The sequence below is a fragment of the Cherax quadricarinatus genome, chromosome 34 (assembly GCF_038502225.1).
Source record: "Cherax quadricarinatus isolate ZL_2023a chromosome 34, ASM3850222v1, whole genome shotgun sequence".
Taxonomy (NCBI): domain Eukaryota; kingdom Metazoa; phylum Arthropoda; class Malacostraca; order Decapoda; family Parastacidae; genus Cherax; species Cherax quadricarinatus.
In genome coordinates, this window is record NC_091325.1 from 11,011,135 (window position 1) to 11,029,426 (window position 18,292).

Sequence of the window (18,292 nt, forward strand, 5' to 3'; positions counted from 1 at the left end):
TCTACTTCCACTAATGGGCCTCGCCCACATATGACCACGTTCGCTAATGCTGCATTGCTCTACTTCTTCCACTGGTTCCACTACTAGATCGACTACTAGTGTCCTTGTAGGAAAGTGGAAGTCTCTCCAACTATTGCAATATCTCTCTACCAGACCCATTTCCACTAGTGAGCCTTGCCACTAGATTCACTATTAGAAAAAACATTGCTCAAGTGTCACTGTATCAGATGGACAAAGTTTCTGGGGGGCGAAATGTTGATGTTTATGTTGAGTCACCTAGGCAAAAATAATATGGACATAATCCGTAAATCGTAGTCTTGTTGCGTTATTGGGAATGAAAAGTACGAATTTCTCTGCCTCCAAATATTAAATGTAACTGGTTAGCCAATTATTATTATCAACTAGTAGGTTGACTATAGCTTAAAGGATCCTCGATTAATCTAGACAGCCTAGTTTGAGATAGGATGCTTAAGACAAGGATCAAGAAAACTTACCATGAGGAAAGCTGTAAATTGTTTAAGAAGTTGATCAACTGAGAAAGTAAAGCTAAAAGAGGAAATGGATGAAGAGGAAGTTGAAAAATAATTAAGAAATCTAATAGGCATTGAGAAAAGGAAACCAATAGATTGATAGGGAATGGAAATTGGAGAAAAAGAAGCTTAAGAGGAATGAAGAAAAGCATATCGAGAGAAAAACAAAGGGAGTCACTTCAGGATCTAATGCTTGGGTTAATCTGTCACTGGATCAAATGACCTTAATGGATGAGGAGGATGGGGGGGGGGGGAGGAGGGCGGGAGAGAAAAGGGATGATGGGAGGAAAGAATGGGATAAGGAAGGAGGTGGTCGGGGACAAGGGGGAGGCAGGGGAAGAAAGAAGGGGAAGAGAAGAGGATGTAAGTGAACACCCTGGTATTTCATACTTGATTGCTCTAGCCTTCATGAGTGAATCATAGATTTAGAAGGGTAGTAGAGGGAGGGCGCACTCTAATGATCTCCCATGCACACGCACGGGCGCACTTATGTTACTACTACTTTTGCCTTCTTTAAATACTATTTATAGGTTTCGCGAGATATTTTATTTCCCCTGTCACAAAGCTCGATTCCATATGCATTGATGACCCAGTAATATTGCAACAGTTTTGGCCATGCATTTTTCTGTCATTATCAGCCTAATGATTACCACTAATTTCAATCAGCATTATTATTTCTGCTTTCTAGTCTGGTTTCCTTGCTGCCCTTGGCATCTATTTTGGCATGTGGACAACGCCTGACATTTTCCAGGAAAAACAAAGGTTGATATTTTATTAATTTGTTCTAAACCGCTCTTGATAATTTTCACTTGGCGTGAAAGTTACATTTGAATACCTGAATATTCGTGTCGGGTGTTTGAATGTGCTTAAATGTATCTTTTTTTTTTTTGGGAGTGGAACATTAGACGTGTCTACTATTGTGCTTGGATATGATTTGTGTGTGAATGACTTTTTTGTTTACCTGTGTAAATATGTTTTCTGTATTCGATTCACTTATTTACATGTATATTCACGTTCAATTGTTGATGCATATTTCCCTGTTCAATATATTGCTTGATAATATACGTTTTGGATAAGTGCCTATGTGCAACATTGCATCTTTGTGTAAATGTGTATATTTACGCATAACCACAGCTTATCAATCAGTAATTATGATCATTTTAAGGATTCATGATACGTGCCAGAGTGTATCAGGTTTACTGTACATTTGAGTAAGTATGAGGAAAGTATTTAATGAAGGTGTGTTGAGTACGTAGGGGCTGGCTGGAAGTATAAAAAGTGTACAGAGACATTCGAAAAGCTTTTCTTATTTAATGAACCCGTGAGGAGAGGGTGTGTGTGTGTCTTGGTGCGTGGGAGGGTTGGATCAGTACCTGGTCGGGGCAGCGTTGAGATCACCGGGTGGATGGGTGGGCGGGGGCCTCCTTATATTGTTCCCGGAGGATGAGTCTTCTTGATAGTGTGGTAGGTGGGGTAGGATGAGAAATAGATATATAGATTGGTGAATAGGTATATAGGAAGAATTTTAGGAGGTAACTTATAAACTATTTCTTCCAGATATAATCCAGACATTGTCGTGTTTATTTAAGAATATTTTTGTTTGCTTTAATTTCATTAAGAGGGTGATACCTGTAGTGATAGATAACGTCCACTTATATAAAAGTTTGGGTGCGCTCAGACGCATACACGCGCGTACACAAACTGTACATACATCTATACATTCAAATATACATACATAATGTACATACATTTATACATACACATATATACATACATTTATACATATATATACATACATTTATACATATACATTTATATATACACATTCATAACGGGTTCAGAGGTTTCTTATTTTTTGTTGTAATGCATTTTTATGATTTATAATAAAAAAATTGTAAATACCATACACAGATGTTAGTACTATCTCTCCCTCTCACCTTTGTAATTTAAGTTGTTCAGTTAACCACAATGAAAAATTTGTGACGATTGACTTGCTGTGGTGTGCCTTAGGGGTTCAACACACAAGGTTGAGGCTCTCCGTTAACACCACACACAACTGTTCTCCAGATTCTTTCAACTCGTGCCAAGATTAATATACACACAAGATAGAAGTCTTCGTGCACAACTTCAAAAGAATCATTTGTGCACTTTGTTACATACTTCTTAAGATAATGAGGTGAATTACATCACGGAACGTAGTCTCCCATGCCGTCTAAGCCTGCACTGACTTGTGTTACCTGCCTCATCGCCCCGACATCCTCATTCCCCCCCCCCCCCCACCCCCGCATATCAGGTGCCGGGCAGCATTTTGTCAACACAAAACTTCTTTCGTGTGTCATCCCTTCAAAGCGCCTTTATGCAATGTCTGAATGTGTCAATATATCAGTATCAGTTAATCATCCATGCCAAGAAAATATGTCAATGCAAACAGAGGCGGCATTAGATATTATCAAAGAAAATGCGTTCAACAAAATTAAAGTCACTCTAAACCAGAGAGATTTAAACTGGAACCCACATAGTGAGCTTACGGTGGTGCCACATCTCGGAGTTCCATTCGTACAATGGAACTCTGCTGCGTTGCTGAAGGAGCATAAACAGAATGTGTGAATGAATTTGTATTGTATAGGTAATTATTCATGCATGTGTGTTGAGTCCCTAGTACACTTTACACATTTTCTTACACGATCGACATATATCTATAATAAATATTACACACACACCTGGAGAGGGTTTCGAGAGTCAACGCCCCCGCGGCTCGGTCTGAGACCAGGCCTCGTGGTGGATCAGGGTCTGATCAACCAGGCTGTTACTGCTGACCACATTCAAACTGGCTTACGAATCAGAACCCAGTTGGTCAGGTACTGACTTTAGGTGCCTGTGCAGTGCCTTCTTGAAGACTGCCATGGGTCTATTGGTAATTTCTCTTATGTATGCTGGGAGGCAGTTGAACAGTCTTTGACTCCGCACACTTATTGTGATATCTCTCAGGGTATTAGTAGCGCCCCTGCTTTTCATTGGGGGAATGTTGCATCTCCTGCCGAGTCTTTTGCTTTCATATGAAGTGATTTTCGTGTGCAAGTTTGGAACTAGTCACTCTAGAAATTTCCTAGTGTATATTATCATGCATCTCTTTCGCCTGCGTGCCAGGGAATACAAAGCAAGGGATTTCAACCGTTCCCTGTAATTTAGGTCCCTTATCGTACTTGTGTGTGCCGTGAAAGTTCTATGTACACTCTTCAGGTCAGCAATTTCGGCTGCCATGAAGGGGTCAGTTAGTGTATAGCAGTATTCCAGCCTAGAGAGAACAAGCGATTTGAAGAGAATCATCATTGGTTTGGCATCCCTAGTTTTGAATGTTTTCATTATCCATCCTATCATTTACTTAGCACATGCGGTAGATACACTGTTGTGGTCTTTGAAGGCGAGATCCTCTGACATTATCACTCCCAGGTCCTTCACATTACTTTCTCGCTCTATTGTCTGGTTAGAATTTGTATACCCTGTGTGTATGTGTATATATACTGTATTTATTATTGTATATGTGTATGTGCGTGTGTATGTGCATGCATGTTTGTGTGCATGTATGTGTGTATACCTGGAGTGTATACTTAGAGAGGGTTTCGGGGGTCAACGACCCCGCGGCCCGGTTTGTGACCAGTGTGTGTGTGAGTGTGTGTGTGTGAGTGTGTGTGAGAGTGTGAGTGTGAGTGTGAGTGTGAGTGTGAGTGTGAGTGTGTGTGTGTGTGTGTGTGTGTGTGTGTGTGTGTGTGTGTGTGTGTGTGTAGCTGGTCGGTACTGGGTCTACTCCCGTCTTCAAAAGCTCTATTCCTGAAAGCGTGTTCCATGAGTGAATGTTGTCTCGCCAAATTCTCTCCTCCAGTTCATGATTACTGCTGAAATTCGTGATGGATGTTGCACCTAGAAAGCATGCAAGTATTGTAACCCTTAGAAAATATGCTGATTTGAGTATCACGTATCGCCGTAAATGAAGAGAGCTGACGACATTGATGATTGTGGAACACTACGTCGAGGAAGATGTGCAAGAAAACGCAAGACAATATCTCACGAAGACAAGGTTTTCATAAGAAATAGTGTGAAGAATCCCAAGAAAGCCAGCAAAGATCTACAGAGAGATTTGGCTTCAGCTGGCGTAAATGTTGATTCTTTCAACTGTTCGACGATGGCTCCTTGAAGCTGGCAGAACTACCAAACAGTCGGTAAAGAAACAATTATTGACTGCTGCTATGAAGAAAACCTGGCTGCGGAGAGCACTCGATTTTAAGGGATGGACGACAGATGAATGTGAGAAGAGTTAATATTTTCATATGAGGCGCATTGTGAATTACGTGGGTACAGATCAGTGGCAGAGACGGAGCAAAACACCAACCTAAAAAGATGTTTTGGGGTAGTTTTACTGCTTAATGCCCTTGACGGCTTGTAAATGTTGAAGGAACGAAGAACAGTAACAAATACAAAGCAATCCTGTTAACGCATTTGCTTCCCATTGTAGATAGAGACTTTTCTGATGGAGAAAGCATTTTCCAGCAGGATCTTGCTCCATGCCAGACTTCCAGAAAAATGCTGAAACTCTTCAAGGAAAATGGGTTAATTAAGCTTTCTAAATTGGCCTGGAAACTATCCTGACCTCTACCCAATTATGAATCTATGGGCAATAACCAAACGGAGGATCGTGAAACAGGACTGTTCAACTGTGAAGGTATTTGCGGCAGTTATTATGACCTGGTACCACGACGACGAACTTGCTTATAGAGGCAACGGTTATTCGTATTTCTTGTTAAATCAATTGTCATATCATTGCTGTGCATTTTTCAAATAAGCATTAATTTTCCAAATGTCTTATTTCATCAGTCTCAATTAATATGTACACTCTCCAGATTGTTCCATTTCCTGACTACTCTAAAACTGAAGAAATACTTCCTAACATACCTATAACTTATCAACTTCCAGTTGTGCCCTTTTGTTCCTGTAAAGCATCTCAAACATTCTGTACATGTTCACCTTATCAATTCCTCTCAATATTTTGTACGTCATTATCATATAACCACTAGTCCTGTCATCCAATGTCCCTTAACCTCTCCTCAAAGGATATATTCCTAATCTCCGGGGTCCAGTTTTGTTGCATACCTTTGCACCTTTTCCAGTTTCTTGATGTGATTGACCAGGTGTGGGGGTCCATGTTGGTGTTGCATAATACAATTTGGGCCCGACGTACACTGAGTACAATGACATGGGGGGGACGAGGGGGGAAGAGGAAGAGGTTTGTCAAGTTCTTCAAAAAAATCCCAATACGGGAGAAACGTAGCAAAATTAACGTCTTCCCTATTTAAAATGTCTTCAGTTTACCACAACTGTTTTCACTGGTTAATTCTCCAAGGCACTTGTTGCCCATGTTCACACAGAAGTACGTCTGTGTTAGTCGACTGTTGTGGGCCGCATCCTGGGATAAGTTTATTTAGGTATGCACAAATGCAGTTATATAGATTATCATAGGTGACCCTATGGCCTGGCTGGCAAAGCTCTCGCTTCACACACGGAGGGCCCGGGTTCGATTCCTGGTGGGGTAGAAACATTTCGACGCGTTACCTTACACCTGTTGTCCTGTTCACCCAGCAGCAAGTAGGTACCTGGGTGTTAGTCTGCTGGTGTGGGTCGTATCTTGGGGGACAAGATTGAGGACCCCAGTGGAAATAAGACAGCCCTCGATGATGCACTGCCTTTCTTGGGTTATCCTAGGTGGATAACCCTGTGGGGTTAAAAATCAGAACGAAATCTTACCTTACATAGCAGCACATGTGTAGAGAACCTAGGATAACCCTAAAAAGTCGGACAAAGTGACTTATTTCCATTGGGGTCATAACTCAGAGTTTCCATTGACACACGGACTTTACTGGGTTATTTTGGGTGGATAACACTTCAGGTTCAAAATCCGAACATCTTATCTCAAGGTTAATAATCTACAGAAATTTTTAAATTTTTAGCTATTCCATAGTGTCCCCAGTGATGCGAGGGTACATCATTTTCTGTGAAATCGTTTTGAAAGAAAACCACATAGTTACTGGTACACTACATAATTACACTAATAGTGTTAGCATTTAGGTACACTTACTCACAAGTACAATTAAATAAGTTTTGAGTGATTACAGTTGTCTTAATAACACAGATTAACGCAATCCAATTATTATTATACATAGTTATGCTACAAATTTGTACAACTTCAATGCTCCTTATTTGAAATACTCGTTTATACTTCATGTAATTTGTTTACTGTAATTTTTACCACTGAATATATCATTGCTGAGTAAATCTTAAGTTAATTTTAAGCCTGCTCATAATGCTCTGCATACAACGGGCTTTTGGCATGTACACCCAACCACTATATTTCTTTGTACAACCATGTATCATGTCCAAATAAATTAAATAAATAAATAAGATGGGAAGTATTAAACCCGTGGAGGTAAAGGTTCAATTAATAAACAACGATCCAAGGGGGGATAGATCCAGTACCTTGGGGACCCTTAAATTTTCTTCCGTAGGATACGATCCAAAAAAAATGTAAAATCAATTTCGGCTTTATGTAAATTAAACATGGGTTCGAATCCTTGGCTAGCGCAGTGTTGTTACTGATCTATACCACTCGTTCACGGTTACAATAATATATATATATATATATATATATATATATATATATATATATATATATATATATATATATATATATATATATATATATATAGTGTGTGTGTGTGTGTACTCACCTAGTTGAGGTTGCAGGGGTCGAGTCCAAGCTCCTGGCCCCGCCTCGTCACTGGTCGCTACTAGGTCACTCTCCCTGAACCATGAGCTTCATCGTACCTCTGCTTAAAGCTATGTATGGATCCTGCCTCCACTACATCGCTTCCCAAACTATTCCACTTCCTGACTACTCTGTGGCTGAAGAAATACTTCCTAACATCCCTTTGATTCACCTGTGTCTTCAGCTTCCAACTACTGTCCCCCCGTGTTGCTGTGTCGAGTCTCTGGAACATCCTGTCTATGTCCACCTTGTCAATTCCTCTCAGTATTTTGTAAGTCGTTATCATGTCCCCCCTATCTCTCCTGTCCTCCAGTGTCGTCAGGTTGATTTCCCTTAATCTCTCCTCATAGGACATACCTCTTAACTCTGGGACTAGTCTTGTTGCAAACCTTTACACTTTCTCTAGTTTCTTTACATGCTTGGCTAGGTGTGGGTTCCAAACTGGCGCCGCATACTCCAATATGGGCCTAACGTACACGGTGTACAGGGTCCTGAACGATTCCTTATTAGGTGTTGGAATGCTGTTCTGAGGTTTGCCAGGCGCCCATATGCTGCAGCAATTATTTGATTGATGTGCGCTTCAGGAGATGTGCCTGGTGTTATACTCACCCCAAGATCTTTTTCCTTGAGTGATGTTTGTAGTCTCTGGCCCCCTAGACTGTACTCCGTCTGCGGTCTTCTTTGCCCTTCCCCAATCTTCATGACTTTGCACTTGGTGGGATTGAATTCCAGGAGCCAGTTTCTGGACCAGGTCTGCAGCCTGTCCAGATCCTTTTGTATTTCTGCCTGGTCTTCGATCGAATGAATTCTTCTCATCAACTTCACGTCATCTGCAAACAGGGACACCTCGGAGTTTATTCCTTCCGTCATGTCGTTCACAAATACCAGAAGCAGCACTGGTCCTAGGACTGACCCCTGTGGGACCCCGCTGGTCACAGGTGCCCACTCTGACACCTCGCCACGTACCATTACTCGCTGCTGTCTTCCTGACAAGTATTCCCTGATCCATTGCAGTGCCTTCCCTGTTATCCATGCTTGGTCCTCCAGTTTTTGCACTAATCTCTTGTGTGGTACTGTGTCAAACGCCTTCTTGCAGTCCAAGAAAATGCAATCCACCCACCCCTCTCTCTCTTGTCTTACTGCTGTCACCATGTCATAGAACTCCAGTAGGTTTGTGACACCGGATTTCCCGTCTCTGAAACCATGTTGGCTGCTGGTGATGAGATCATTCCTTTCTAGATGTTCCACCACTCTTCTCCTGGCAATCTTTTCCATGATTTTGCATGCTATACATGTCAGTGGCACTGGTCTGTAGTTTAGTGCTTCATGTCTGTCTCCTTTTTTAAAGATTGGGACCACATTAGCTGTCTTCCATGCCTCAGGTAATCTCCCTGTTTCGATAGATGTATTGAATATTGTTGTTAGGGGTACACATAGCACCTCTGCTCCCTGTCTCAGGACCCATGGAGACATGTTATCTGGCCCCATTGCCTTTAAGGTATCTAGCTCACTCAGAAGCCTTTTCACTTCTTCCTCGGTTGTGCGTACTGTGTCCAGCACATGGTGGTGTACCCCACCTCTCCGTCTTTCTGGAGCCCCTTCTGTCTCCTCTGTGAACACTTCTTTGAATCTCTTGAGTTCCTCACATACTTCACTGTCATTTCCTGTTGTCTCTCCTTCCTTCCTTAGCCTGATTACCTGGTCCTTGACGGTTGTTTTCTTCCTGCTGTGGCTGTATAATAGCTTCTGGTCAGATTTGGCTTTTGCTGCAATGTCGTTTTCATATTGACGTTGGGCCTCCCTTCTTATCTGTGTATATTCGTTTCTGGCTCTACGACTGATCTCCTTATTCTCCTGGGTCCTTTGCCTTCTATATTTCTTCCATTCCCTAGCACACTTGGTTTTTGCCTCCTTGCATCTTTGGGTGAACCATGGGCTCATCCTGGCATTTTCATTATTTCTGTTACCCTTGGGTACAAACCTCTCCTCAGCCTCCTTGCACATTATTGCTACATATTCCATCATCTCATTAACTGGCTTCCCTGCCAGTTCTCTGTCCCACTGAACCTCATTCAGGAAGTTGTTCATTCCTATGTAGTCCCCTTTCCTGTAGTTTGGTTTCATTTGTCCTGGCCTTCCAGCTTCCCCCTCCACTTGTAGCTCTACTGTGTATTCGAAGCTCAAAACCACATGATCGCTGGCCCCAAGGGGTCTTTCATATGTGATGTCCTCAATATCTGCACTACTCAAGGTGAATACTAAGTCCAGTCTTGCTGGTTCATCCTCTCCTCTCTCTCTTGTAGTGTCCCTTACGTGTTGGTACATGAAGTTTTCCAGTACCACCTTCATCATCTTAGCCCTCCATGTATCTTGGCCCCCATGTGGCTCCAAGTTCTCCCATTCGATCTCCTTGTGGTTAAAGTTGCCCATGATCAGGAGCTTTGCCCTGCATGCATGAGCTCTTCTGGCCACTATAGCCAGTGTGTCAACCATCGCTCTATTGCTCTCGTCATACTCTTGCCTTGGCCTCCTGCTGTTCTGTGGTGGGTTATACATCACTGCAATTATCACCTTGGGACCTCCAGAGTGAAGCATTCCTGCTATGCAATCACTTTCTTCTCCGCTGTCTCCTCTCTCCAGCTCATCAAAATTTCATCGGTGTTTGATCTGCAATGCCACTCCTCCACCCCCCCTGTTCCTTCTGTCTTTCCTTAGGATCTGGTATCCCGTTGGAAAGATGGCATCTGTTATCATACCTGTAAGCTTGGTTTCTGTGATCGCTATGATGTCTGGTGATGCCTCTTTGACTCTTTCATGCCACTCTTCCCACTTGTTTATTATTCCATCAGCGTTTGTGTACCATACCTTTAGTTTCCTTTCCAACACTGTGGTTTGGGGGGCCTGTGGGGGTGGGAGACCTGGTAGCATACTGTGGGATTCTATTGTTGGGGGTTGGGTGGAAGCTGTGGGTATGGATTGTATTGTGTGTTGGGATCGTGTGATAGGTTGTGGGGTTCTGAGTATAGTTGTGTGCGCGCTTGCCCTTGCTGCTCTGTTCTGCTCTGACTGACCTCTGCTGGTTCCATCCTTGTCTCCTTTCCTAGCTCCTTTTGCTTTTTTGGCCTCTCCCTCAGCTGCTGTCTCTCTGTGTGTTCTGTCTCTGTCTAGGAACACCTTCTTGCACTCTTCCAAGCTTTTCAACTATGGTTTCTCTTGGAGGATCCTGTTCCGCACTGTTTCTGTCCTGAGAATCAGCTTGATCGGTCGGTTTCTCCCCTTCAAGTACCCCCCTATTCTTTGAAAATTTACAATCTCGTCCATGTCTTCTCCCCCTATTTCCATGATGATTTTCTCAATCTTTCTTTCTTCCTGCCGTCTTTCAGTGTGTGTCCTTTCCTCTCTCTCCCGAAGCCCATGGATAAACACTGATTTTGCCCTTTCCTCCTCCCATTGCCTCTCCCTCTGTGACTCTGGTTCCTGTCTGTATGTGGTCATTTTCTCCCTTGATTTTTTCCAGTGGCTCTTGGTAGCATGGTTGTGCCTCAGCATTCGACCTATCTCCCTCTCCATCTGCACCCATCTGCTCTTCCCTTCCACTCCCTGGCCCTTCTTTGCAGGCTGATATGACCTTAGCATAATTCATATCTCCTGCCTTCCTGTTCAGCCTCTCAGCTTCATATGGTGTGTCTTCTCTGGTCACTACCCCTGAGACTTGCTTCAGCCTGTTTACCTCAAATTCTAGGACCTTTACCCTGGCTACTGCAGTTTCGACTTGTGCCTCCCAATTCTTCGTCTCCTTCTCCAACCTCTTTTCCCATTTCACAGAGAGCTCTTTCTCCATTTTTTCAGAAAGCTCTCCTAATTTTCTCTCCCATTCTTGCTCTATCCTTTTCCACTGCTCCTCCATCCATTCCTCCCTACCAGTACCATTGTCATCTGATCCCTGATTCCTGCAAGTCCCAACCATTTTTTTTTTTTAGTGAAAGAGAAAGAGAAAAAGAAAGAGGGGAGAGAGTGAGAGAGAGGGAGAAAGAGAGAGAAGGGGAGGGTAGAAGGAGAGAGGGGAAAGAAGGGAAAGGGGGGAGAAAGTGAGAGGGAAAAGGTGAGAGAGAGAGGGGGGAGTGACAAGGGAAGAGAGAGAAAAGAAGAGGAAGAGAGAGAGGAAGAGAGTAAGAGAGGAAGAGAGAGGGAGAGAGAGAGAGGAAGAAAGAGTGAGAGGAAGAGAGGAAGAGAGAGAGGAAGAGAGAGAGGAAGAGAGAGGAGGAGAGGGAGAGAGAGAGGGGGGGGGAAGAAAGGGTTAGAGGGTCACTTCACAGGAAGGTGTGAAATCCTGTATATGTGTGTGTGTGTGTGTGTGTGTGTGTGTGTGTGTGTGTGTGTGTGCGCTACAGCTATTCAAGTGCCTAACAGCAGACCCTGTTCTCACCTAGTGTGTGTGCATGTTTATGTAAACAGTCCTTATTTCCCACGTATGTACTACATATGTATTGCATATGTACCCGATCTCTTGGTTCCCACTGTACTGTCTTGTGTGTTTAAAATTATGTTCAAAAATAAATACACTAGGCTTCGCCTGTATGCCGCTACCTCTAAATTCTATTAAATGCCAGTAAATGCTGCTTATTCTAATTCTGATAGCTCGAGGAGAGTGACCCCCAATTCCAGCTAGACAGAGGTATTACTGACCCCATGCAACTCAAACTAGGTGAATATTACTTGCGGCTGGCAGTGGAGTAACGTTGCGGGTCCGTCCTGTCCCAGAAGTTGAAGATGCTTGATGCTTCTCCATAATTTTTCCATTAACTTCCTGTATGCACTATAGTCTCTAGCTCATCTAATTTTTTGACTCACTGTATTTACCGACACATCTATACATATCTCTTATCTCCCTGGTCTTGAGTCGCACTTATTCTTCAAATACCCCACTGCGTTATTATGGCAACACTATTTAGGCCTGATACAACCGTTCATCTTCCTTCCAACGGCCCCCACTAAACACTTAGTCACTATTTCCTTCGTTTTCTTTTCCATGATCACTTATATTTCCTTTTTTCGGGGCTTAAGTGATTATATGCACTCTTATGCGTGCACACGCCTATATCCCACACTCTATTCCTTATGGCACAATCAGATATTACCACCAAAACACGAGCTCAAACCGCGTGACTCCTCCACGAGTGTGTGTGTGTGTGTGTGTGTGTGTGTGTGTGTGTGTGTGTGTGTGTGTGTGTGTGTGTGTGTGTGTGTGTGTACAGGTATGGTGCCCTCGAAATCCTTGCACAAATTTATACTCGCCTTTAAAACCATTTGTAGATTTTCTAAATTTGATTATCTTGAGGTATCGACGAATTTACACACCGCACCAAGAGGTTTTGTAACCCAGGAAGCGCTAATAAAGTCAGTGCGTCGTTGGGGGCGGAGTCTTTATATTCTTCCCAACTTTTCACCCGTGTCCCTCATTGTGAGCCGAGAATGATCCCAACTAAGCTGAAAGTTTACTTTAATTCCTAAGGTAGTATTCTTGACTAGCGGTAAACAGGTGACATGTAGTATAAATGAAACTCGTGTAGGTGATAGGCTTTAAGCCCAATTAACCAGTCAACCAATGAGTTCTTCCTGTGGATCACGAGCCCCTCGCTAACATCTAGAGACCACTCTTTAGTTACATTGCATCATGCATGCAACCTTCACTCGAATATGTCCATTCTTATTCACTTATGTTGCTTGTCATGTGTTGACATAATAACTGTTATATTCATAAAAATTTCTAAGCCACTATTGAGCATGCGGCGCAGCATGATCGAGGTGAAAAATGGGAAACTAAGGTGGTGGTAAGGGGTGAAGAATTTTTCTTATAATTACGGGGAAGCACTAAACCGTAAGGAGTCGTACAGCCTCCGCGAAACGGGACTAATTAGGTTTGATGAAAGGGGAAGAAAAGTATTTCCATAGATTAAGAGTCTTTCACCGAAATACATAATGAAGTGTGTGTGACGAAGAAATTAGTAAATGTTTTGTGTTTTGTATTACCTAAATCAAAACTTACAGCAAACAGTAGGGAAAAAGTCATGGCTAATGTAGAAAATCGGAGGCAAGTGGTTTGTATATGACATTTTACGAGGTTAGATTAAATAAATTAATGTTGAAGGCGCCTGAAATGAAGTTGGTATATTCGCTGATGAATGGATCAATTGGTAAAAAAAAAAAAAAAAACTATTGGACCTTCAATACAATCTGAGAATCTTAGGAGTGGTGCCGAGCACGCTGTTTACCTGATTACTACACTATTCGTATTGGTATGAAACATTTCATTTATTTAGAGATGTTACAGCACAAATTATGTTGCTTGAAATTGTTACGTAAATATTCCTACCCTTTGTAAATATTCGATTATGAAATCGAATATTCCAATAAAATATGTATGACATGTCATCCAAAAAGGGCAGTCCATATGGGACTAACATAAGTTCCGCTATCAAGCATTCCAAACTGGAATGCTTGATAGCTTCTTCGCGTTAGCTAAGTTTCCCATCGCAGGCTGCCAGGTTTCATTACATTATTTATAAAGCCATCGCGTGTGAAAGAAAACCATTCATCTTAAGGGTTGAATTTGATAAATAGTTCTTGTAGGTAAGTTTATGCAGGTAAACACAAATACAGTTACATAGATTATCATACATAGCAGCATATGTGTAGAGAACCTAGGATAACCAAAAAAAGTCAGAATGACTTATTTCCATTGGGGTTTAATATGACACGGTAGCTATATTGTACAATGGTGTTATAACTCATTTTGATAAGAGTTCTATACATTGTCCCTGTATAGCATAGGTAGTTTTAAGTCATGAGTAATAATTAAGGTTCGAATCTGTAATGCGTAGGAGTACATGCAGTCTGAAGATAGGCTGATAGGATTTGTGTTCATACATACTAAGTTAGTGTCCTAACTTATTAAAGTTAGGATGTCATAGAGGACTATTTCCACTAAGGCTCCTTAATGCTCTTCTCCAGGATGTGACCTGGAGGGATAACCACCTAGGATAACCTAATAAAGTCAGCAGGTGCAAGGAAACATGCCCAACGTTTCCACCCATGCCGGGGATTGAACCACTGACACTCAGTGTGTAAGGTGTGCACGTCGCCAAGGATACTTGCTGCTAGTTGAACAGGGGCAGCAGATGTAAGAATACATGCCCATGGCCTGGTGGCTAAAGCTCTCGCTTCACACGGCGAGGGGGCTGGGTTCGATTCCCTGCGAGGGTAGAAACGTTGAACGTATTTCTTTACACCAGTTGTCTATGTTCCCATCAGTTAAATGGGTACTTGAGAGTTAGTCGAATGGTGTGGGTCGCATCCTGTGACAAAATTTACCTAATTTGCACGAAATGCTCTGCATAACAAGCGGCTCTCTATATAGTAGTATGTCACTGATGTCAGCTAGGCCTGTATACTATGCACATGTACTTGAAGAAATAACGATATTCTTCTTTTTGTTATTATTATTGATTGGTGGGGGATCGAACCCCTGTCCCTCAGTGGGCCAGATGAGTCCCCTACCAACTACTAAACCATAATAATATCATTTGCTACAAGTACAAGGTATACAGGCCTAGTTGACATCAATGACATACTGCTGTATAAAAAGCCACTTGTTATGCAGAGCATTTCGGGCAAATTAGGTCAGTTTTGTCCCAGGATGCGACCTACACTAGTCAACTAACTCAAGTGCCCATTTAACTGATGGGTGAACGTAGACAACCGGTGTATGGAAATACGTCCAATGTTTCCACCCCTTCGCAGGGAATCGAACCCGGACACTCACCGTGTGAAGTAAGAGATTTTGCTACAAGGTCACGTGGCACGAGACATCATAGAGCCCGGTAAACGTGTTTTTTCTGTTCGTAATTTTGAATAGTATATAAGTATTTTTTCCAGTAGAATTATATAATCATAACGAGTGGTAAACCCATATGGGTCATTATTCCTGGAGAAGCGCAAAAAGTATTGAAGAAAAACCATTTCCCAGTTCAGACTGGCTGACAATACTAGATCATATTTCCCTGTAACATGTACATGGCTAGGTCTCAAGCATTTATTATACAACGATTAAGGAATGGAATTGGTTACACGATAATATGAATGCCAGTCTTAATAAAAATAAACATCGGAATGTGTGCTGTGTATGTCCAGTTACCACCCAGTCACACCCACTGGTACATCCATTCATCATATATTTAAAACTACTAATTTCCTCGCTTCACCGACACTACATGGGAGTTTGTGAAGCTGAAGTAGTGGAGGAGAGGGATTTATTGTACTAAGATATTTATGCAACCTAGGCCCAATATATCAGTTTGCATTACTTTTTTCAGTTGACATTAAAAATGTTAGAGGATAATTGGGTATGTATACAGTATGCGTATGTTTAAGTATGCTGTATATGCTTTATTAATCTTAGTTCAATATTTTTTTGTATCTAAACTGTTGTAATTGACAGAGGCAGTCAAGGTTCAACATCGCTCCAAGATCCTTGTAATTAAATTATTTCAATCAAAGCAAAACACGAAGTCCCTAATAGCATATATCACCTAGGAAATGGGAAGCAATGAGGTTAGATCTGAAGAAAAAGTAAACTTCACTTCCTTGGATCTAAAATAATAATAATAATAATAATAATAATAATAATAATAATAAAATAAATAAATAAAAATAATAGTAATACAAATATAGTAATAAAAATAATATAGTAATAAAAATAATAATAATAATAAAGAAAATAGTAATATTATTATAAGGATAATTAATATGGATAATAATCAAAATAAATAATTAAGATAATGGTGATACTGATAAGCATAATAATGATATATGATATACTAATGATCATGATAATGAAGTTAAGCGCCAGAACCCAAAATGGTCATACAACATTACGCTTGGATTATTAACTTTTCACCAACATCAAGTAACTGCTTGTAATAAGTCATGTGTCAGACGCACTCACACTTACCTGGAACCTCCTTCACCTCCCCAACCTCTTAGTTTGTGTCGTCACTGCTTCCTTCTCTGGTATAGTTGCTTTCGTAACTAGCAATCATGAGCACTGGTCTTTAAACTGAATACTGTCAGTCAAGAACACCTTAATCCATAAAATAAAGAATAAAGTAAACGTTTTGTGTATATACACCGAGAAATATAGACCTCCCGATATACAACCTTCCTTGGCACGGTCTCTGACACTACTTGTTAAGTCACACACTGCTTGGTTGGCTGGTGGGTGAACTGGGCTTCAAGCCTATCGACTACTTGAATGATCAATAAAGTTACAGGTCAATTGTTCACCACCAGTCAGTTATGCTTAAATTCCTGAAATATGTATTATAGAAACCTCTCAGTGGTGTGTGTGTGTCTCTCAGTGTACATACACTGAGAGACACATCTCTCGGTGTATATAAGCTTGCGACACTGCTTGCCTGGTTTATTTGGGTGTAAATACTATCAACCACAAAAGGGGTCATTAAGGTTGCATGTCACCTGTACACCACCAGTCAACAATACTTTAATGCCTAATATAGGGAATAAAATACATGATATATTCTCTCAGTGAATACACACCGAGAAAAATATACTGTTCAGAATATGTGCAAATTACTGCCACTTGTTCGAGACACAGAGAACTGAACTATCAGGTTCAGTCTTTGAACACTAGGATGAGGAACAAGTCGAAGCTAAGAATAAAGCACTCGAATCATTAGTAACATCCTTTACACTGGATACAGAGCATCATGGGAGATGCCATGATGGTGATGAAGGGCTCTTGATCTAAAGATTTGGACTTTTCTACCCCTTCCGTGAATCGGACCTGCTTGCCTCCAATTCCCCCCAGGCGATGTATGACCCCCTACGAGTTTAGCACTTCATACTAAACATAATAACGATATGGGAATTCCCCTTCTTCTTCATGTCATGTGCATTAATGCATAAAGGCTCTTGAGCCAAGGAATTGGAGCTATCTTCCCCTTCCTCGGCTCTAACCTGATTTTCACTCATTTTCCAGATGCAGTATCAACCTTACGGGCTTAACGCTTCTCAGTGAATGTAACAATGTTAGAATTTATTGCACGTCTCTTTAGAATCTTTAATATATTTAAAAAGCTCTTCAAATGGGAATGGATACTTTGCTGCTGGTAAAGAGTTCTTGATTCAGGGAAATGGAGCTTCCCTACCCTTCCTTGGATTAAACCAGATTACCTCCCACTCTTCCTGATGATAACATTAATAAAAATTAAGAAAAAAGACAATACAATTTGAAGGAATGACAGATATGAGGGTTACTTCTGCTTGTTTCTAAAATAAGTAATAAAGTGAACACTAAGGATACATATTCCTTATTGGTGATAATATATATATATATATATATATATATATATATATATATATATATATATATATATATATATATATATATATATGAGATTAAGACACATGTGCAACATCTGGGTATCTTTATTGTAGACGTCTCGCCATCCAGTGGCTTTATCAATACAAACTCTAGGACATAGCTTGAAGACAGTAGGACTTCTGTCTTCAAGTTATGTCCTAGAATTTGTATTGATGAAGCCATTGGATGGCGAAACGTCTGCAATAAAGATACCCAGATGTTGCACATGTGTCTTAATTTCATCTTGTCGGTATTATATACCATTCTTGCACACACACACACACACATTATATATATATATATATATATATATATATATATATATATATATATATATATATATATATATATATATATATATATATATATATATATATATGTATTTGTGTTTGTGTGTGTGTGTGTGTACTCACCTATTTGTACTCACCTATTTGTGGTTGCAGGGGTCGAGTCCTAGATCCTGGCCCCGCCTCTTCACCGGTTGCTACTAGGCCCTCTCTCTCCCCG

General features: G+C 41.1%; 1 protein-coding gene across 4 annotated transcripts in view; it reads right to left on the reverse strand.

Annotated features, from left to right (window-relative positions):
- Window positions 1-16,567, reverse strand: part of LOC128693776 (uncharacterized) — a 204,135-nt gene extending 187,568 nt beyond the window's left edge. For 2 of the 4 annotated variants that reach the window (XM_053783626.2, XM_053783627.2), the window contains exon 1: window positions 2,468-2,682. The gene's annotated coding sequence lies outside the window, so the exon portion shown is untranslated. The other 2 variants (XM_053783629.2, XM_053783628.2) reach the window with 2 other exon arrangements.
- Between the last annotated feature and the right edge of the window lie 1,725 nt (window positions 16,568-18,292).